The 22,659-nt window shown below is 36.4% G+C and overlaps 1 protein-coding gene across 4 annotated transcripts in view; it reads left to right on the forward strand.

The window, feature by feature from the left end:
- CCDC91 (coiled-coil domain containing 91) overlaps window positions 1–22,659 on the forward strand; it is a 155,503-nt gene that overhangs the window by 125,850 nt on the left and 6,994 nt on the right. The gene's annotated exons all lie outside the window — the stretch shown is intronic.

Genomic DNA, 22,659 nt, shown 5'->3' on the forward strand with positions numbered 1-22,659 from the left:
GTTTTGTGTATGCCTGCCTCTCTGCCAGTGGCTGCCTCAGAGTGAGTAAGGTCTCACAGCTTCTACGGTACCTGACTTGTCGAGGAAGATGTAGAGCTGGAAGAGGAGGAATTTAACTCGTGTGTTGTACGGCAGCTAGCCACTCTTTTAACTCATGCTGAACTGAGGAAAGTAAGACAATTCCCCTTCCAGTCTCCTATTGTTCCTTCAATCATATGTTCAGTAAGTGAAAAGGAGACAAACTGGAGGAATAGCATAGTGTTTGGAGTTGTTTTTTACAAATGCACTTCATTTTTTAGTCACCTTAGGGGTTATTTACAAGTAGATATGAAACTTTCAGACAGAAATGTGATTTTTCATGTTGACAGTGTCCTGGTAAACTGTCCAGAAACTGGGGAAGGCTGAAGTCAATAAAAATAAAAACCAGCATATTACCAGGTGTCTTCTAAATTCTAATGATCAAAGCAGGTAATTGGTCACTACTGTACCTCAAACTACGATCTGTTTCCAATTATTTGTTGTTGGAAAGGTCAGGAAATTATTTGCTCTGCTTCATATTTTTGTTCAGACTTGGACAGTGTTCAGGCTGCTTCTAACATAATCTGCAAATGTCATTTGCCTTTTGTTAAAAACTAGGAATTTTTAACTCTTAAAATCACGCAAATGTTAGGAAGGTTTGTGGAATGGCGGTCTACAAATGTATTCTGTTCTCCAATTCCAGTATTTTTGTTGTCAGTTCTACAGATTGAAAGTTGTTTATAAATGTCATAGTTCAGTAATTTACTGCCTATTCATTGCTGTTGAGTGCTTAAAAAAATATTCATTCAATATGTTATAGTTTGCATATTTATAGCAGACAAAAATGTAGTGGGATGCATGGGAGGTTACCTCTGTGGGGTGTTGGTATGTGCTAGGGCAGTCTTACCATACTTACCATATAACTAGAAGAACTGGAAATATTTTTGCTCTTTTCCAAAAAAGACTTGGAATATTTGGAAAATACTAGAGTTTATCTTATTAATACACATTTATAGAGGGGCAGTTGATCTTGGGCTGTACCTTAAAGTGCAAGTCATACATTTTCCCAGTTTTTTTCAGCTTATTCTGAAAAGAAACAAGTATTTAATACTTGGAGAGGGAGTTGTGCATATAATTCTGTGCACAGATGAATTTTAGTCACAACGATTTTGAGGGAAGAAAAATACTGATCAAGTTATACCCAAGACAGCAGGAAATATCTGTAAATCAGATTAATGCCTCTCATTTCCTCCATGGCTGTTCTTGTGTATCAGTGTGACTTTTAATAATGTATTACATTTCTGGAGTATATTTTTGATGTTTATTTTGTCTGAAGAAAACAACTAGATCTTTGTTTTGGCCTTTGAGTAGTCTTCTATCTGGTACACTGGTTGTTGGGTTTGGTTATGGTACGAAATCCCATTTCAGTTTTTTTGAAGTTCCGTGTGTAACATTTCTTTATTACATAGGCTCATACAGGTCTGATTTGTTTTGAATGCACTTCTAGAACTGATTTTATTTTATTTTTCTTACTTTTGATTTTGTAGATCAGCTACAAAGCCTGTAAAATCTATCTTGAAAGCACTTCTGGCAGTATAGGTTGTGGAAGATGATGTATGTTACAATTGCTATAACCATCATTATCTACCTGGATTTTTTCCTAATATGTGAAGTATTTTCTTTGCAGTGTTTACAGAGAATATCTTTATTATATTCTTTCAAATCAGGAATACGTGGGTGGCTGGATATTCCGCAAAGCTATCTGCTTTCTCACCTCCCATCACTTGGCTATTGGTAGAGTCATATGCTTCTAAAAGAGAGGGTAATAATAGTTTATGTTCAAAACTTGTTTGCTGGCACCACAGATAATTCTTTTTATTGATTGTAGATCACAATTTATTTTTTTTTAAATATGGAGTTCTAGAGGAGTCTAGTGTTGAGAAGTACCTAATATTTTCAAAACAAAGCTGAATTATTGTATAAAAAATAATCTAAATCCAAGGATCAATTACATAGTTTTATTAATGATTCTCAGGTATACTGTTAACATCATGTAACTGTTCTAAAATCTGATTAAGGTTATTATAGCAGGTAATTCTATTAGTAATGTGTCTTATTTTTACTGCTTAACACACAGAATTTCCCCAACAAATAAAATTGTCTGACAGTGCAGAAATGAGAATGAACAAGAAGGAATAGGATTTCTTCATAAAAGCAATAAAGGAAACAGACAAACTAAGAGTAATAAAGATCATAGAAATGGATGCAGACAAACTCTCCATGCAGAGAAGTTACCATGTATCTAGTGTTCAGACCAAGATTTCCAGTTGAGATTTCAGTTTCTGAAGTCAGAAACTTGGTTAAATGTTTATCTTTGTTAACAGTTAACAAAAAGAATTGGGCCTTTTTCTAAAAGTGATGTTTGTTGCTGTCCTGAATCATCAGTCAGTTGAAAAAAGCATGGTCTATTAAGATTAGTGATACGCTAAAGAATGTATAAACTTTAGTCTAATGTCAAACATGAATGGCCAGATATTGTCATCGTTATGTCAATCATAATCTTGTTTTAGGTTTATACTTTTTTCTTCTATCGCAAAAAGTAACTTCCTCTGTGGGTTAGGGTTACTTTATGTGGCTTTTATTTAACAATTGTCCAACAAAGCAAGACAGTGAATATTTTTCTGCCTTTATTATGTAAAATTTGCCCATCTTTGGGGTTCCTTTTACTATAAAACAAGTTATTACAAGTATTTTCAATTCTTATTTTGTATTTTTAGCTTTATTTAGACTCAGGACTAAAGAATTAACCAAAGTAAATTCACTTTTATTAGTACAGTAAAATAATAAAAATGGAAAAAGGTAATGAAAGGACTTAAAACTGAAAAGAAGGGCTGGTATTTCTCCTGATAGTAAACAAATGACACCTTACACACAAATCACTCTCAAAATAATCTTCAGAGATGTTAAGTATGAATGCCAGCTCATTCATTATTTGTAAATTGGGTTTTCAAATTTGCTTACCTCCTGTCTCAGTTGATACTCCCTGGAGGAGTGGCTCTTCCTTATCAGCACATTTTACTAATACTGGCACAGACCAGAGTTTGTTAGGGAATATTCTAAGGACTAAGCTGTATTTTGAAATAACATTTATCAGTTAAAAAAAAATAAAAAATAATTTGAGATAGTGTAGATGATAACATTTTTACAAGACATCTCAAACTTTTATAGAAAGAGGTAGTTTTGAAAGATATGGAGAAGGATTCCTCTGTCTACAAGGTTCATAATCCTTTAATATTTTAAGAGAATCTTTTGTGATGAGAACTAGTATGTTGCATTCAGTTATTGAAAGTAAAGACTGCAAAAGAATACTTGAAGTTCAGGGTGAATGTTCACAACTGGCTTTACCCACCCTGTTGAGGAGAGGCAGCAAATTCCTTTGGGTTATTCAAATTGGCTGAGGACCTGTCTGTAATTCAGTACTAAAGGGTGGCCATGTGAGAAGATACGTGGCCTCTATATAGTCGCTCTGTTACTTATCCATCAAAATCACCACAGAAAATGGTCAATGAAGTTTTTCTTAAACAAATCAGACTAAAAGCACTCTTTATATATCTTAGTGCTGCAGTTGAAATATTTTAGTTCTTCACAATACTGGCAAAAATGCCTTAGTTAGCATATAGATCATATAGTCTTAATAACGACCTTGTAGTTTATAAAGCTGTGTATGGTAAGCATTAGATTAAATTAATGGGAATTTTCAGCACAGTAGAAGAGAAACAAGGTATCTGTCTGGCAGCTGAAACTGTGATTGTAAAAAGTAATTTGAAAACAATATTACAACCAAAAAACACCTCCAAACATCATTTTAATAGAAAATAACAGTGGCTTATTGGGCCCTGTTATCAGACAGATAAAATTCTATGTTCTTTCTTGTTATTGATGTTTAATTTTCTACTTTCAAAGGTGATATTATTTCTCTAGAAGAATCTATATATGTAAGTGGTGTTTCTGTCATTGAGGAAATGTCATGAGGCTGGAACTTTTTTCATCTCGGCCATACATCAGTCTTCAAGTTTATTGTCATAATTGTTGCACATTGCAATTAAAACTTTTGTATTATTTTTATAGCATTTTGGCTTTCTCTCCAACTGAGAGTTGACATAAGTTCAGCTATTCCTTATCTTTATTTTGTCTTTCCTGAAATTGTAAAACTGGTTGCTTTTTAAATGTTTATGATACAGGTAATATCTTTCAGCTTTATTTAGTTGTGAATCACCTTCTGTCATTGACTGCACCTTTGCTTTCCTCTCTGTGCTTCTATACGTGCATGATGGAATCTAGTTTGTGATACATCTATTGGCAGTAACCATTGCAACTCAGCAAAATCTCCTTTTGAAATCTAAATCCTAATGTAGCTTTAAATACATAATTACATGGTAAGAGCTCAGATTCTTGGGGTGTTAATCATGTTTAGATTATAAATCAATTATTTTACTTTATTTATGTTGCTTAAACTTCTCAACTGTGCCCATCCAGTCTTTTTTTTTTCTTTTTTCTTTTTTACTTTTAAGTAAACTTGCATATTTATTCACTATTTCTAAGAAAGTATATATTTATACAACTGGCTGGCATAATGATGAATGGAAGTAAAAGAAGAAACCCTTTGCCTGCCTTTCAGAAATGTACTGTTTGTGAATGTGAAATTATGTGCGTTAAAAGGCTTCTAAAATAACTACTAATTTAATGGATTGAACAGAAAAAAGATGTTACCATAAACTACTACTTCAGTAACTTCAGTAACTAGACTGTACATATATAATCTGAAGATTTTCAAAAGATGTAGTTGACTTTATGGTTTCAAGAAGAGTGCTGATGCGGTTCATGTTGAGTGCTGATGTGCTTGCACAGTTAAAAAGCGTTTGGTGCCAATCCTTTTCAGCTGTAGTTTAGAGCAGTATTAAGGATCCAGCACTCTGCCTTCTTTCCTATTCCTTCAGGAAGGGCATAATAAACCAGAAAAAAAAAAAAATCCAGGAAGTTTGCAAATACAAGTTGGGGGTTTCTACACAGTCATGTAGGCTGGGCCATGAATTAACACCTACTTTGTCACTTTGTCACTCATATTGCGGAGGTGATTTTAATGATTACTTTTCAAAATGAAGACAAAAAACTCCTCATGGAGTCCACTTGGTATATTGGGTAGAAGTCTGGAGTATGTCATAATCTCATATTCTTCAAGTGACCACTGTGCGTCAGCAGTGGAATGAGTCTAGTCAAGAGTCCTGGCACACGTTTTCTCTGTCTCCTTGGTAAAATGGTAACTTCACATTCTTCAAATTTTCCATTTCTCCCATGGCAGGTAAGCTATCTTTAATCACTGTTTTGAGTCACAGTAGCAATCTACTCTTTAAATCAGATTAATTTGCCACCCAGATTCCCATCTGGGAGAAGTGTGTTAGAGCAGTGGTTATGGAAGATGCTCCATACCTCCCATGTCAATCTGGATAGCAATTTTTCTCATATAGGGCGTAGTATCTGTGTGTCATGTGACATTACAGAAGCTGGGGGGTAGGATAGGCAGGGCTGACGATTCCCATCTTGGGCAAGAGATCCTAATTCCTTACCTGGGACAGAGGATAAATCTTACATTTCAGCTGGTACTCTCAGTCCATCTGCATTGTAAGATTACAGGAGGCTACTGCTAGTCTCAGAAGACAGAGAGGGGAAAATTTAATAGCTGGAGCAGCACACTCTCACCTGGAATACAGTGTATTTAGGGAAAAAAAGGTAGGAATAAGAGAGAGAACTTAAAACAGATGCTGGTATGATATGTTTCAGTAACAGAGTTATGATGTTAGTATCTTTTATCACTGCACATAGAAAGGACCCTTCTTGAAAAACTTGTGTTACAGATCGGTGACTTTCATTTATTGATCCATTTGTGTCAATTCTCTTGCAAAATCATGCATCAAAACCAGAGAATTTATTTTTCAACATTTGTAGGTAAAACTTATGCCCTTCAGTGTTAGCCAGTTGTCAGAATTTTGATCTGTTGTCATTTTGCAAGTATACTTGATTTCAAGCATCAACCACAGCTTTCTTCTCAAAGTTTATTATTTGAAGACAAGTGCAAGTGGGAGAGGTTATGAAAATCAATTTCTTTTAAGTTATTAATCTCAAATGAGTGATTTTTTTAAAAAAAATACTTGCTATATTTTAATATGACTTAGAACAAAATAGGGTGTCATTACCATTCTTGTTCCTGAATGTTTGGCTTGGCATTTGATGCAAGGCCTCAATTGCAGGCTAAAGTGCCAGCAGCTGAAGCTGAAAACAAGACTGCGGTGGGCAAACTCAAGATTTAATTTCAGAAAGAGTGTTTATATTTTCCCTGGGGCCACATTAATGAGAGTTCAAACCCTAAATGTTACCACCAACACATTTTAACAGACCAGTTTCCCAGTTTTTAAAGTGTGGTGTCACCTTGAGTATTTTTCTTTTAACTTTTCCCCCCTTCTTCTGACTTTAAAAGAAAAGCAATAAAGCTGTATCATTTTTGGCTGAATTCAATGTCATGTTTGGGGAACATAAAGTTCTGTGTAATGCAACAAAGTCACACTTAAAAACATTCAATCCTATCTTCTGTTTCTGCATCAACTATTTGAATAATTCAGCTTTGTTACCAATGCAAAAGTTCACGTTACCACAAAAGACACCACTGTCTGGCATGTGCGTATGTGTTGTAGGGGTCCACATCTTGATGTCCTGAATCAGCCTGATGTCAGAACATCTGTGCCATGCCTAGGATGAACTTGTGACCAACAGGTCAGTGCCAAGAGAGACAGTAGTGATGGGGTCACTGAGAGTTCCTTAGCTCAGTTTCCTGCTCCGTCAGCTGGGCCTGTTTTGTGGCTTTAATAGGATTAAAGAAACATTTACATTGAGGCTTTAGGAGCATTTTCACACTGCTCCTTTACCCAACTCAAAGAGCAGTATAAGTCCAAAGGATTAAGTAAGGGATTTATGTAAAGTTGTAGTGTAAGATGAGTTGGTGCACCTGGCTCTCCTTTTTCTTCTCTGTGAATAAGGCGTACTGAAGCAGTGTACAGCATGTGATCCAGAAACGAGCTTAACATTTTGTCCTGAACTTTTAAGTCTCTATAAGCTTTGAAATGATTGTTTCTAAACAGTAAAATGAAATAGTAGTTTCTGATGGATGAATATACTATTTCAATCTGTAGGTCCTATTAGACATTTCTCTTCAGAGGGTCTTATTGCATTTTCCTCCCACTTTTCAATACTGAAATGTGCGTTTAAGAGAATTTTAATTTCCTGGAAATTATAGGGCTTTGTCTTTAACAATGGAAGGGGGTGGTGTGGTGAGTGGGGTGAATACAATTCTCTGCCACATACTTGGGCTCATTAAAATCCAAAGGAAGTTATTAAATAACCAAAATCATAATTTTCAAACTCCTCGAGTAATCTTCTGTGCTGATGAGAGCATTTTAGTTGAAACTCATACATAACCTATTGTATGTGTTGTGCAATTACATTAGAGTAAAATTGCCAGAGCTTGAAATTCTTTAACTTAAACTGTTTCATATATCCTTTTGTGCCTCACTGTATAAATCTACAAAGACCAAGATTATGCCTGTACTCTTTAGTCAGGCGAGGTTCCAGTTGAAACTGAATTCAAGTGGTTTTATTGCTGAGAAAATATTGTGCCATCAAAGCCAAAAGGGGAAAAAATAACAGGACGAATTATAAAGTTCAGCAGTGAGACGGCTGGTTACTATACTACTTCAAAACTATTCTTGTGATTTAAATGTATGGTGTTTTTAATCCAGTGTGCATCTTTGGATTAAAACTGGAGGTATTTCAACTTTGGAATTGGTCTGCAATCACATAATCATTCAACCTGCTCTGTGGATACAGACGGTTCCCATTAATAAAGATTTGCAGTGCACACTGTACTAATGTCACCCAGATGTGTTCATCAGTGGATAGTGGCAGTGGTTTTCACATCATTAGGTGATTAAGTAACACCTGAGGTCCAGGGAAATGCACCATCTGTCATCTAGGGTCCCTCTTTTCTGCATGTATTTGATAAAGAAGCAGAAGAGGCTTCCCCATTTCTTTCTGTTGTTCATTAGGAAGGCTGTGTGTGACAGGAGGAACTGACGCATCCTTACACACCTCCTGTCCCCAGCAAATGAGGCTCTCCTGTATTATTTCTGATTCATCCTTCAGAGTTATAATTGAACAATATTTTATACTGTACTTCTGGGAATCTGAGAATCATAACCAGGTCATTTCTTTTGAGATTGGTTATTTTGCATTCTGTACAACTTTCTCAAAATCTCTTTTGAGATTAAGTAGAGAAAAAATCCCAAATTCTTAATCAGATGTGTGGAATTACTCATTTTTAATGCAACTCCTGACTTGTCATAGGCATGAAGCATCGTGAAGCTTTAAATTGACTAAGAGGAGCTAATAAAAACAAACAAACAAACAAAAAAAGAAAAACCTACGGATCCTTGTGGATGAATGAACAAGAATACCCTATTTTACCATTCTAGTGAGAAAGTTAGGTCAGCTGAGTTTTGAAAGTTAGACATTTAGTATTCTATTAGACTGAATGAGTAAATGCTTTGAGGAGGAACACTTGGTGAATATTTTGTAATTCCTATTAAAATAAAATTTTTATTAGTTTGCTCTTTTTCTTTCAAATTCATCTATATAGTTGTAACTAAATTTATATTCCAATTATTTGCATGTCACTGGCATCTTTTGTTTCAGAATTTTCGAGTATATATAACTAGGTATTTTGTTAACACAGCAGCAGTTATAAATTTTTAAGTCAGCGTACTCCACATTACTTTGTACTAGGTGCAAAGTTTAATCAGTTCAATATGATCAACTTGGATTAATTAAAGCTCAGCAAATCATCTGCCATTTTGTTTTCTTAGTCATAGGCCAGCTTCTTGGCTTTTTGTAAGTCCCTGTTGTACCATTCTCTCGGCACCAAGGGGATCCTAAAGTCTTAGAAAGTTTATGATGGACGTGCTCAGCAAAGGCATTTTGGCATGCATCTGCAAGGCTGTCACATTGCCAGAGAGAAGAGGCAATTGTTCCCCTCTGACGTTACTGTGAGTTCTCAGTGTAAAGATCAGAAGTTGGATCAAGGTCTGTTCCATCCCTAGATTTCTGTGATACCATTTTAATTACATTAGAGTTGAGCCCCGAAGAGGCATGGGTAGAATACAGAAGGTCCTTTTTTCCATTGTGTTTCCGTGGTACATAAGGACACTCTTGTGGTCTCCAGATTTATGCTATGAAGATCCAGAACTCACATACATCTTAATTAAAATAAATAAATAAAAAAAATCACAACAGCAGCAGAAAGTTGTGGTCTGTAGAACTTCTCTGTCCACATACCAGATAGGATAAGCTTATAGTAAACAGTTTCTCTTGGCTGTACAGTTTTGAGAGGGAATTAATTTTTACTTTTGTTCACTGCACAAATAAAATGAATACATAACTTTGTGCATAAGGATGTTTTTTTCTGTTAGTAAATGTCTTTTGCTACAGCTGAGGAATACTCAGAGTTCAGTGTTTGTTTGGGGTTTTTTTATACAGCTTCTCATATACACCCAAGTCCTTTTATGTGGAGATACTTTAACCTCAGTAGTTTTATCTCTTACTTTTTTTGTTGGGTTTTTTAGCTGTGAAATTATTGGAAACATTTTAGAACTGGTTATATGCAGAAACTTTCAGGCTATTTTTATCCCACATCTTGTAGCTGCTTTGCTCTACTTTTCAGGTGTGTCTTTTTCTTTTACTATTTTTACCCTGCTGATGACCTTTGATTTTAAAAAAGTAAATGGGAAAGTTGGCCTTACCATATGGGTTTTGATGAATCTTTCATATGATTGTTTCCTGCAATTGGATTCCTGCAGCAAATCCAGTGGGATCAAAATTTGAGACTTAAGTTGTCTGTGAAGCTAGAGAAACATGTAAAGAAGTACATTTTCTTACCTACAGCAATAGTAAGATTAGAGAGGTGAAGCAACATGATGTGATTTCCTATTTACTTTTTGTATTGAAGTCCACGTGAATAATAAAGAGACTAAGCAGTCTTTACCCATGTGTTAGAAATCTAGCAAGATGCTTCAATGGCTTTTATGTATGTATATAGGTAGATAATAATACATGTATGTTATTTTTCTGCTTTGGCAGCAGACTACTGACTCATCATTTGGTCGAGTGTATTTTGTCCTCCTGTGCCCCCTCCCCCCAAAGCCCTACCCTCCTTAGCAACAGCTTCTTGTCTTTTTTTTTTTTAATAACATAAAGTAAGATATTGCCAAGGTAAAAACCCTACTATTCTGTTTGCAGTTGTATGTCCTTGTTGTTGTAATTTCACTCCACACAGCCTTAATACTGCATCTGGAAAAGAAGCAGAATAGCTGGTCTAGTCACCAAAGGAGAAGCTGTTGTGGGGAATGTCTGTACTCGTGTTGTTGAGAATTCTCCACTGAGTGGCACTTGCTGAAGTAATTTGACATTGTGCAGAGCGTAACGCCTACAGATTATTAGGTTTTGCTGCTGATTTTTTCATCTGCCTTTAGAATCTTCTGCTTGTGGTTTTGTAAGTGATGACCTGCTGAGCCATGGGTACTCAATCTGTCTATGTTTTGAAACAAGGAGGTCTCGTCTTTGATGACATTGTTGTAGCTGCAGCTTTATGAGTGCTTCTCCAGCAGCTGTCCTGAATTTTGTTGCAGTAGTTTGGCTTCAAATTCCAAACTGAGGTTTCCAGTAAAGTGTGTCTATCAGTAAAAGGCAATAGTAAAGCTGCAGTCCTCTCAATACTGAAAGAGAAGCATAAGCATGGACTCAAATATGTGTATCTGAGTAGTAGAAAATTAATTTTCTGTTCCCTGAACCTTAATGCTTAATTACTTATTATAATGTTTATATATGCTTACCACTGACTTAGCGCTAAATGTATCACAGATTCACTGCAGGCTGGTTTTTCTTGTTGAATTTCTTTGTGTGAATCCATCAGCTTTATTCTGCCATGGTAATTTTAGAAAGATACCTGTGTTTTATCCGATATCATCTTTGCCTATACCTTCAAGTATATACTGTTTCATCCTGTCATGTCTTATAATTAAAGTTTCATTAAAATGAAAAATGAAAACCTGATCGTTAAATCAGGTGTTCCTCAAAATTAAGGGGTAGGAATTTTCTCATGCTGCTTCAGTATGTACTAAACTACGGTGTATTGTTAGAGGGCACTTTGCTTTAGAGTTAGCTAGTGGCATATAGTATCATGATTTCACAAGAACCTTCAGATAATCATGATATATTTCCAGACTCCTTGATACCTAAGTAGAATAACTACAGTCTGACACCTTACGTTATCTGTAGTTTCAGCTTTGTATATGAAATAGTTTTTCACCTCCCAGTCTAAAGCAGTGATTCTCTATGATTTGTATTATTAATCACCTGTTATATTTCTTCTCAGAGATTGCGCTCCTGGTGAATATGCTATTAACGAAGAATTACATTAGATATAGTTATTTAGAAAGCACTCATGGCAATGAAATAGCAGTTATACAACTGTGAAAAGATTTACCCTATGGCTGCCCAGTCATGCATATTATTAGGGTAGTTTTTTCAGTTTGTATCCACTGCAAACGCTTGTGATGTGATGATTATTTCTATTTTACATACTAATTCCCTGACAGTGTAAAATACATTCTCACCATAATAAAAAATATTTTTATTAATGCCAGTATTTGCTGTTTGCTTTTCAGTTAAGCTTAATTAATCCAGTTCAGTAGATATCATCTTAATACTGCAAGGCATTTCTGTGAGCATGACTCACCACGAGTCCATCAGATAATATGCTTTTATTTGGTTTGATAACAATAGCAATTCTTGTATGTAGGAAGTTGGCTGTTGCTTTTGACCAAATGCATTTACCCTGGACTAATTCACAACATGTATGCGTACTGACAAATGAAGCACATCTTTGGTTCCCGATCTAGCACCCGACCCTGCACTCAGCATGGAGAGATGATTTTTGGTTTTGAAATTCCACAGAAGCCCTGTGCAACCTCTGCCAAGTCATTTGTGGCCATACTAAAACAGCATGTGATGGTGCCTAACACTGACTCGGGTACTTAAAACAGTTCCAGATTAAAAAAAAAAATCACAAAACAACTAAGAACTTCTGCTCTTTATGAGGACTTAAGATCTGACAAGCCTGGGTAGAAAGCAGTCTGACTTGCTTACAAATCCTTTATTTTGGTGCTGTTGTATATCTCTAGTTCTGTCATCCATACCAGAGGAGGTGATCTGATGAACTTGGCCCTTAGTTACATTGTGATTACTCTTCTGCTTTGTGCCTGCCTTGTGGGGACTGTAATCTGACGTGTATCAGAAGCTCTACAGACACTTGCCAGAACCAAACGCTAACCATCTATCATTCAGAGATTCTGCAGACACTGAGTTCCATGCTGTGTAGAATCAGATCTTGCTCAGGACATACAGCAGAGATGAATTCACGTAGCTCCATTTGTAAAACAATCAAAATAGCATTCACAGAAGTACAATGAGAGTTAAGATGCTGACTGTTGATAGGGGTAACATAAAAGCATTTTGAATAAATAGAGGATGATCAGTATCTCTGTGATTTGGGTCAGTCTCAAATAATTTCTTGCCTTTCTTTTTTGTTCTCACAACCAGTAGAAAATATCTTGCCCAGAGGAAAATATGAATTGGTCCTCTGTGGCATAACATGTGGGAAGTTGAGTTTACTTGGAACCAGCCCAGTCTAAGCCAGTGTTATTCAGCCTGTACTGTATAAAACATTAGAAGCAGTCTGCAAAATAATTCCCTGTTCTACTCTTTTATTAATTCAAATATATGCATTTTTCATCTGATGTACAGGTCCCAAATATAATTGTTTTGTTATTTGTTTTAGTAGTGGAACTGATCTTTGCCTTCCTATTTCTTAAGTAGTCTATTTAGTACCTTCAATCATGAAACAGGAGAAGGGTACAAGGTGGCGATATAGGGGTTTGGGGATTTTAATTTAGAAAGAGAAGCAGGACATATTGACACTGAAGATAGTGTGACTTTTAGTAGAGGTTTCCTCATAAAAGGGAACCAGAAATGTCACAGTGCACTTTGTTTCCTTGCCTGTAAATAGAAATTAACTTTAACAACTTCACAATTCCTTGTAGCTTTCATGTCAGAATTATAAAATCCTGTGATCTTGGAAAGAACAGTCAAAGGCTGTGTATATTGATGGATGCACAGTGGAATGTCACTCCTTAACGATGAGGAGGAAGGGAAACATGAGTATTAAAAAAAAAATTGACTTCCTTCTTATATTTAATCAGGATTTTCCAGGCAACTTATATTAAGTTGTAAGGAAGACACTTGTTTTCTACAAGTTCAACATGGTTTTGTGAAAGCTTTTTGTTTTGGAAACCTTTAAAAATCAATGAGACTTCTGTCCATATAGGATACATGGTTTACTTTAATAGTGGGAGAGGCCCTACTGTGGCCAAACGTTTTGCCTACATCCCAAAGTTTCCACCTTCAAGTCCTCAATTTGTAAGATTCTACAGGTGCATTTCATCCTATAAGATACTCGGATGCTGAAGTACTATTTGCACGTATTTCTGTATGTTTAGGTATGTTGCATCTGATTGCTACACACATCAGCAATTACAGTAGCAGTTATGGTAACTCTATTTAGTTATTATTATTAGTGTATGGCAATAGTCCATAAATAACTTGGTCAAGGAATCTTATGTTCCTAATCTGTTAAGTAGGTAGGACACCCCAGAGGTTGCTCATGTGTTTCTACACATAGTAATTCCATTCCCAGGACAAGGGGCAGCGAACACAAACTGAAATACAAGAAGTTCCTTCCTCTGAGTATAAGGAAGAACTTACTTTGGGGGTGACAGAGCACTGGAACAGGCTGCCCAGAGAGGCTGTGGGGTCTCCTTCTCTGGAGATATAAAACCACCTGGACATGACTCTGTGCAGCCTCTTCTAGGTGAACCTGCTGTAGCAGGGGGTTGGACTAGATGATCTCCAGAGGTCTGTCCCAACGCTAACCATTCTGGGATTGTTTCTGTGCTTTTAGATCATGCCCATTTTTCACCTTCTACAGTAGTCTGAGGAGGTGCTGCAACCATTTTTACTTTATTTTTATGCACTCAATCTAGTTTCCTTGATTGAAAGCAAATTTCCTTCTCTTAATTTATATGAAGGAAAGTTAGTATTTTCTTGCATTCCTGTGTCCATCTGGGAGACAGTGGAGATTCAGAGTGGGTTGACAGGTTGTTTTCCCACCACCTTCAGCGAAGTAGGCAAATCTGTTTTAAAGATGTGTCCAGCATATGGTATTATTTTAATGGTTTCAGTGATCAAGTTCAGAGCATAAAATACTTAAAGTTTAGAAGTTGCAGCATTATTTATTTGAAGAGAAAGAAGCATTTTCACATGGCAATACAATTTATTAAACATCACCCTTTCTTAGAGGTTCATTCTTCTAATGTGTAGCAGATACTGCATAAATTACAGCCATGAAGAACCTTGGTTTTATATATTTAGTAAGTGTTATCAATAGTAGAAATTCACAGGTGGACAGACAAAAATGTCCTGTTCTGGGATTAACTCTAAAATGAGCTCTGCTACACATATGTACCATATGGATCTGTTTTCCTTCTCATCCATTACAGAAATGAGAGGAAGTAGTTCATTGTTTCCTCATCCAACTCTCAGATTTGCAGGTTCCTCAAGGTAATATTTTTTTTATATGGTCTATTTAATGTGCTAGGGAATTTTTTAAAGCCTTCTGTTGAATCTTTGGGGAGAAGTTCATGTTAGTGCACTGGAAAAGAGTTCTAAGCCCACAGGTTTACTAGAAAATACAACTATGTTGTTGAACTGCAACTACAGAATTTTTCAGAATCATGTCAGGCTTATTGCTAGTGTGGGTTACTTTGGGGTGAGGGGGGTATACATCATAAATTTGTACCAAATAAACCCCTCGTCTTTGACTTTTCCTCAAAGACGGACATCTACCGATCAAAATATGAGAAGACATTTATGAGTCTGTAATTATACTGTAATGTTCTGCGGAACTGGTTTGTTAGCCAATATCCAGTACGGTATATGCAAAGATTCCTAACGCAAAGTTGCAATGGTCCATTTCATTGGATTATTGCACACCGTGAGTAGGGGAGGGAGGAGTCTGCAAAAGCTAAGGTTTTAGTCATGGAAGTAGACCCACAATTTTTCAGAAATATGTTTTCTCTAAAAATGTTTGAACGTGACTACAGATTTAAAATGCATTTTTAAAAGTGGATAAAGTAATTTATCCACTTAGTGCTAAAGTTCAGACTGTTGTTCAGAAAGACCATAACTGTATTTCATAATGCAGACTTGATGCTAAAATGATTTAAAGGAAATATTACATGTTATTACAGATGTACATATAATTATGCCAAACAGAAATACCTAAATGTGAATTCAGTTGCAACATTAATGGTTGACTCTACGCAAGTGGTTGCATTACGTCTGGATTAACTGCTCCATGAGCAGCCCAGTATATTTTTAACATCTTGTTGGTTATGTAGAATGAGTCCCTGCACAGAGGAAAGAGTGCCACTGACAGAATTTTTTAGTAAATTATTTGCATGCATGAACAAATAAGAGTTGTAAGAACTTCCTTAACTGAAGTATATTCCTGATTCCACTGATTTCAAAAGGACTTGAATTTTTTCCTCTAGTTTCTTTTCTATAATTTCCCCTTAAGTAAGTACAGAAATATTTAGAACAGCCGTCTTCCATCATCAATGCTTTTGACTAGTATTCTATTCTCCATGAACACATCCATCTAACTGTTGATCAAACAATGCTAAGTTAGAACTGTAGAATAAAATGAAAAATTATTCCAGAGATTTTTCATGGAAGAATGTAAATTCACTTTACTAATAGTTTAGGCTTGTATTAGTTTTCTGCAAAGATGAGGACAGTCAATGAAATTATCACAAAATCATAACCTGAAGTATGTTTGTCATCATTCTTCAATTTATATGTACTGGATTTTTTTACAAAGTTCCTTAGTTAGTAAATTCATATAATACAAACCCACATATAAAAATAAGAAAAAGAAACTGTAGTTAGTCTGCAAACAGTGAATAGAGAAAGCTTTGATATATTTATCAATAATGAAAATATGTAGAGAAATGTAGACTAAATAAAAGAAGATAAACTTTGACAGATATTACAACAAAATCTTGGTTGCTTTTACCCACAGATTTAGAATGTCCTCTTTCTACTGAACATGACTTAGAAAGGGGACAGGACATATGTAGCATTACTCTTACTAGTAGTCCTTTGAAAAAAATGTAATGATGCCATGATGATGTAAAAAAATAATTACTTGTAGCTAATCAACATTCAGTTTAAAAGAGTTACCTTGGCAATGAGTCCTATTCAACAGCTAACAAGCAGCTGCTGGTAAACACTAAATAAATGGAAAGCCTTATCTGCAGCCTCGCTAATCCAGATCTGCCAGACTCGATCTGCAGAACATGTGCTCTTGCACATCAACCTCTGTGTTTTCAATTCCCCAAAACATTAGTTTTGCATTTGAAATTTCCTGTCTTTGCATGAACACTGTTTTCTTTGATTGACAAGGATACCTTTCAGAATTTGAAGTCTTTCCTCACCAATAGCCTCCCCCTCCCTGTCAAATAATTAATTAATTTCATTAATATAAACATACTAATCACTGTGTGTAGAATGGTTTCTTGATGTACTTCTTTGCATGAGTTTCCTAAGAAATGAGCAGGACTCAAAAGCTGATTTCTGAATTTATGATCATTAAGAGAAACTGCTCCGCTTCATTATGTTATAATGGCATGATTTTTATTTATTTTACAGTCTACATATGTGTGAATAACTAAGAAAAATACCAATAATAAAAGTAAAATCAAAAACTTTTTACTTAACATCTTTGTTTACTTTTGATCTCTGGTCATTATATTTGTTGAATCTCATGATAAAAAGAAGATTGCAACTATTAGTCGTGTTAGTATTACAGAGCCAGAACAACAAGCTGAACTGTATTGGAATACATTAATCATCAGATTGTCATTTGAAGTACAAGTAAATTGTTCAATACATGTTTGTATAAATGTACTTACCATTTTCTACAGCTACAAAAAATACATTTGGCATTGGGAAACAATATTATCTGAGAAATAGTTTTGAAAAATACACTTTTAAATATCTTAATGTTTATAAAAAATGGATAGTGGAAGACCCATGTGTAGCATTAATTTTTCTTTCTTCGCTTTTCAGACCAGAGTGAGATTAATACAAAAACATATCTTTACTTTTATCCTTAAATCTTCAGTGCTAAACCTGAAATTATATTTTGCATAAGATCACAGCATCACAGAATGGTCAGGGTTGGAGGAGACCTTTGGAGATCACCTAGTCCAAACCCCTGCTAAAGCAGGTTCACCTAGAGCAGGTTGCACAGGATCACATCCAGGCAGCTTTAGAATGTCTCCAGAGAAGGAGACTCCACAGCCTCTCTGGGCAGCCTGTTCCAGTGTTCTGTCACCCTCAAAGTAACGAAGTTTTTCCTCATATTCAGATGGAACTTACTGTGTTGCAGTTTGTCCCCGTTGCCCCTCGTCCTGTCACTGGGCTGTACCGAGAGGAGCCTGGCCACATCCTCTTGACACTCACCCTGAAGATATTTGTAGACATTGATGAGATCCCCTCTCAGTCTTCTCCAGGATACACAGGCCCAGCTGTCTCCACCTTCCCTCATGCTGGAGATGCTTCCAGTCCCCTCATCATCTTTGTAGCCCTCTGCTGGACCCTCTGCAGTGGTTCCCTGTCTCTGTTGAACTGGGGAGCCCAGAACTGGACATACTCCAGATGTGGCCTCACCAGGGCAGAGTAGAGGGGGAGGATCACCTCCCTCGACTCACTTGCCATGCTTCTCCTAAGGCAGCCCGTGGTACCGTTGACCACCTTGGCCACAAGGCTGGCTCATGGGCAACTTGCTACCCACCAAAACTCCCAGGTCCTTCTCCACAGAGCTGCCTTCCAGCAGGTCAGTCCCCAGCCTGTACTGGTGCAGAGGGTTGTTCCTTCTGAGGTGCAGGACCCTACACTTGCCTTTGCTGAACTTCATCAGGTTCCTCTCCACCCAGCTCTCAGGCCTGTCCAGGTCTCACTGGATGGCATTGCAGCTTTCTGGTGTATCAGATAGATCAGAAGACATTTTATTAGTTACTAGTAATGGATAATATAATTCTGACACCTAGTAGTTATAGAGTTCTGACTGGGTTCCCCTTCTAGCAGTTTGGAATGTTTAATGGGTTAGAGAATATTCAGTAGAGAAAGCTAAGCACATATGCCATGTAAATATATCTATTTGCAGGTAGATGTTACAAGGGGAATATGACGGAGGATGTGTGTGCTCATTTATTTGTGTGAGAAAGTATTTTCTACTTTAAGCATTGGCTGTGTAGACTTCCATTTTACAGAAAATTTGAGCTATATGATAAAAGCTAAGAATAATTATTAACTTCAGTTTGAGCTATGGATCTGTGAAGTGATACAGGGGAAGGTGGATTTACTTAAAGTAAAATAGAGAAGCCTGGGATTAATGCAGTCATCTAGCGATGCACGGCTATGTGTGGGCCTTTCTTTTTATTTCCTAAGTCAAATTCTTGCATCTAGTGATAGAAGTTCTGCTGAAGCTTATGCCTCCCTTCAGGGCATGCCTTGCGTGGTTCAAAGGCACATCATTCTGGGTGGTCTAGGGATATGACGAAGGCAGGACACCAGAGGGGGTCTCATCCAGTCGTCTTTGGGCAGAAGGATGACATAGACAAATCACATAGACCTCAAAAGTGGACTGAAGGAAAGAACAGCAGTGAATGTGTTAGAATGTCCTGCAAGAATCAGCTCATTTTTTGGAAAATGAGTATCTCAATGATTGTGGGAATTTCAGGAGTGGTATAGACCCTATGGAGTTCAGGAACCGCTTTTCCAAATTACACATAGCCAGTTCCTCAGTAAGTTCCGTACTAGTACACAGAGATACAACCTCTGATTCTTAAAAAAACATAAATCTGTACAGAGTTATAAATATACTGTTGAGTAATTTACAATAATGGAGTTCAGGAACATTAAAACTTTGAGCTAGGTAAAGCTGTGCCAATAGGACACAATGTACAGGATTGGGAACTTTGAACGGGATGTATTTCATATGATGGAAGAGAAACATTGATTGGTGTTGGGGTCTGCAGTGGGTCTGCAGACAAGTTAGTTGACTTCAAAGACTTAGCCGTGTATCTTTAAGACAGCCACAAATTGTCAGGTATGTGAACAGGGTGTGAAGAACCGGAACTTAAAACCGCAGCATACAGGCACCTACAGCAACAGCAAATAGCAAGCAAGAAGAAGGACACAAAAACCTATCAGGGTCTAACACCTGTACTGTCTAAGATATATAAATAGTTTGTATAAACAATAAAGGCCATTTTGTCCAAACCCAGCCACGCAGACATAGTGTTTCTTTTCAGTCCGCCTCAACTTACGTCACCACAGATTGGTAGTAATGTTGATGGTTTGATGTAAAAAATTGCCCTCTTGTGGTAGATCTGGACCAAGATAGTGTATTTTTTCAGTATCTATAGAATTAGAACAGTTGGGTTAGGTTGGTTATGTGAATGCTTCATCTCTAATATGTTATTCATACTGATCACATTTGCATATGAGTCACATTGAGTCTGAATTTGCCAGATGTCCATTTATGTTTGTTTAAATAATGAGATCATTCCATGAAGTGAGCAGGACCTAAAAATACAGAGGGAAGACTGTAGAAAAACAAGATTTAAAATTCCTTACTTACATATTTTCACATCTCATGGTACATTATGCAAGCAGAAGCACGGCAGTGTTGAGGCACTGTTCAAAATAAATGTGTCCATTGCTAACACTTCATTAAACAATATATTATATAACAAAACTTCAATGGATTTGTTTCTATTTCCCAGTCAATTTCCTTCCTCAGAAGGAAACCATTCAGTAATGGGAATGGTTTCCTTCTGAGTGTATTCAAATGTACCATTTTCAAAGCCAGCATCATTTTGCGGCTTCTTATTTTGTTATGTGAAGGTCCCAAGTCTTTTCAGGGTGTTTTGTCATTTACTGCAGCATGGAAGAATTTTAAGATATCCTGTTCAAGGCAAAGCCTACACATAAACTGAGCAGGCAAGGGGTAACTGAATTCTGAATTTTATGTTATTGAATTTACATAAACTTTTAACAAGCAATAAACTTTTCTTACGCACAAAGGGACACTACCAACTAACCCCTTGAGTTCCACAAAGAGTCCTCAAATGTGTACCTAATTCATCTGAGACTTTTAAAATCTTTCTCAAGCATGAAGAAATTCTGTTTTGTTCGTCTTGCAGCCAATCACTACGCACATTAAACATTTACATTAGTACTTGGTGAAAGAAATTTAACCACGTACAATTTGAGATGGCTGCTTTGGTAAAGAGAGTTAAAAACAGCATATCAGAACACACATCTGTTGAGCTACTTTGATCTCTTTAAAACAGAATCTGCAAGGAAAGGCTGCAAGAAAAGAAAATGGAGACTTTAGCCAAAGCTCTCGGTCAAAGCTTAATTAAAGAACTGCCTAGGAGTATAGTATATGCAATAATAATGGAATAATATGCAATAAAAGGAAATCATTGAAAATCATTTTCATGATAAGCTTCTCCAACTGATATACCTACCAGAAGCAACAGAACGTGATGACATAATATGTTTAGAGATAGAGGCTTCTCATGTTCTTTCTTAAGACGTAACAGATGCTATTATGTGCATTGCGCTGTATCTGCCCGTTCCCCAGAGAAATACGGGTCACAAGCACAAAAGCATCTGCAAGCTTCCCCATGCAAAATGTTCTTTATAAATTGGAACAGAGAAGAAGAAGGAGGCAAGATCCCTTTCAAGTCAGAAGAAATGCACATCACAACAGTGTGTTTATGTTGTTCATTTGTTCCAGACTGTCTTTCCAGATACAGCTTCTTTAAAGCTTAGTTTGCTGTTTGTATGTCTTTCATTTTCTTGTCAGTAGTAACCGTTACTTAAATATATCAAGACCAGACTTTTCTGAAACTTGTTTGAACTAGACCTGCTTTAAAATCTGTTGTAAATCAGTGAGCTAGGTTCACATCAGGCTATGTATGGAACGGTAGTGTCTGCTTTTGCTAAGAGATGCAAGAATCTGCACAACAGTTGGAAATTTGCAGAAGCAGGAGTATAAGCAGACATATTACTGAAGGAGAGTTTTATGGTTGTTTGGCTTCTAGAAAATATGTGTGTATTCTGCTTCTGACTAGATTTGACACATTCATCTCTGTTGAAACAAAATGCCAAAATATGCGAACTAACAGAGCCTGGTTTTGCCCATTAGAGGAACTTAAAGAGCAGCAAAGGACAGGGTCATAAAAATGTTTCCCTTTGTGTATTCAGTCACAGCGCTGCAGCAATACCCTGAGTGCGTTTTCAAAGTGGGAAGGTATCACTAACTTTGCCTTGCATTCTGTTTTAATATTAAAAAAAAATTATCTATTATAAAAGAGAATGTCCATTCAAACAGTTGTTGAAGCAACTGTCCAAACTGTCCAGACTGCTGAATGATGAGCATATCTGTGCAGAGAGATACCGCAGGATCAGAATTTTTGTTGAAAGCTGTAATTAAAGCTATGAGTGCTAGATACGTGAGGCACGATATAGTTTTTTGGAAAAATACAGCTACGCACAGACGATTACTGCCAGACTGTGAGACTAGTTGCTTTTGTCTGCTAGGGCCACATGGCCTCGCATTAGCATTTTGCTGGTGTTACAGAGTTCAAGACATTGCTCATGGACTTGTGCATAGCAGTTTGACAGAGGTGCAGAGCTGGACTTCTTCCAAATTCCATTGCTTCCTTTCTTTGAAGTGGCATGACTTTTATTTCCTATTAGCCTTGTACCACTATGTGATTGCTACATATGTATTTAGTTTAATTTGTGGCTGATTAAAGGATAGTCAAGTTGAAAACATTTCTCAATTGTGATATTAATTTGACATTTGAAGTTTAAAGTTCAAATGAAAGGAATTCTGCAGTGCATTTTATTTATTAATGTTATGACATTAAGAAAAATCAAAATACCTTTCAGTAAACCATATTTTTATGTCAGTTTTATGACATAACCTACCAAGTCTTCTTATTGTGTTCTTATCTGGTTTGGTGGGGAAGAAAGGGCCATTGTCTTTACTGTGAGTAACTGTATAGTTCACATTGGCAGTAGGGGACCCCAATAAAATGCTGGAATAAACAAAGTAGGCAGAAAATATTACCACTTTTCCTCTGGGAACTATTTAAACGTGCTTCTATTTAAATTAACAGTTGACTTAGCATTTTTGAATATGCAGTTGTATGTAGTGTTCATTTTAAAGCAGAAGCAGTATCTTTTGTAAAAGCAACAGCTGCAATTTTAAAAGATGCT

The sequence above is a fragment of the Falco rusticolus genome, chromosome 5 (assembly GCF_015220075.1).
Source record: "Falco rusticolus isolate bFalRus1 chromosome 5, bFalRus1.pri, whole genome shotgun sequence".
NCBI lineage: Eukaryota > Metazoa > Chordata > Aves > Falconiformes > Falconidae > Falco > Falco rusticolus.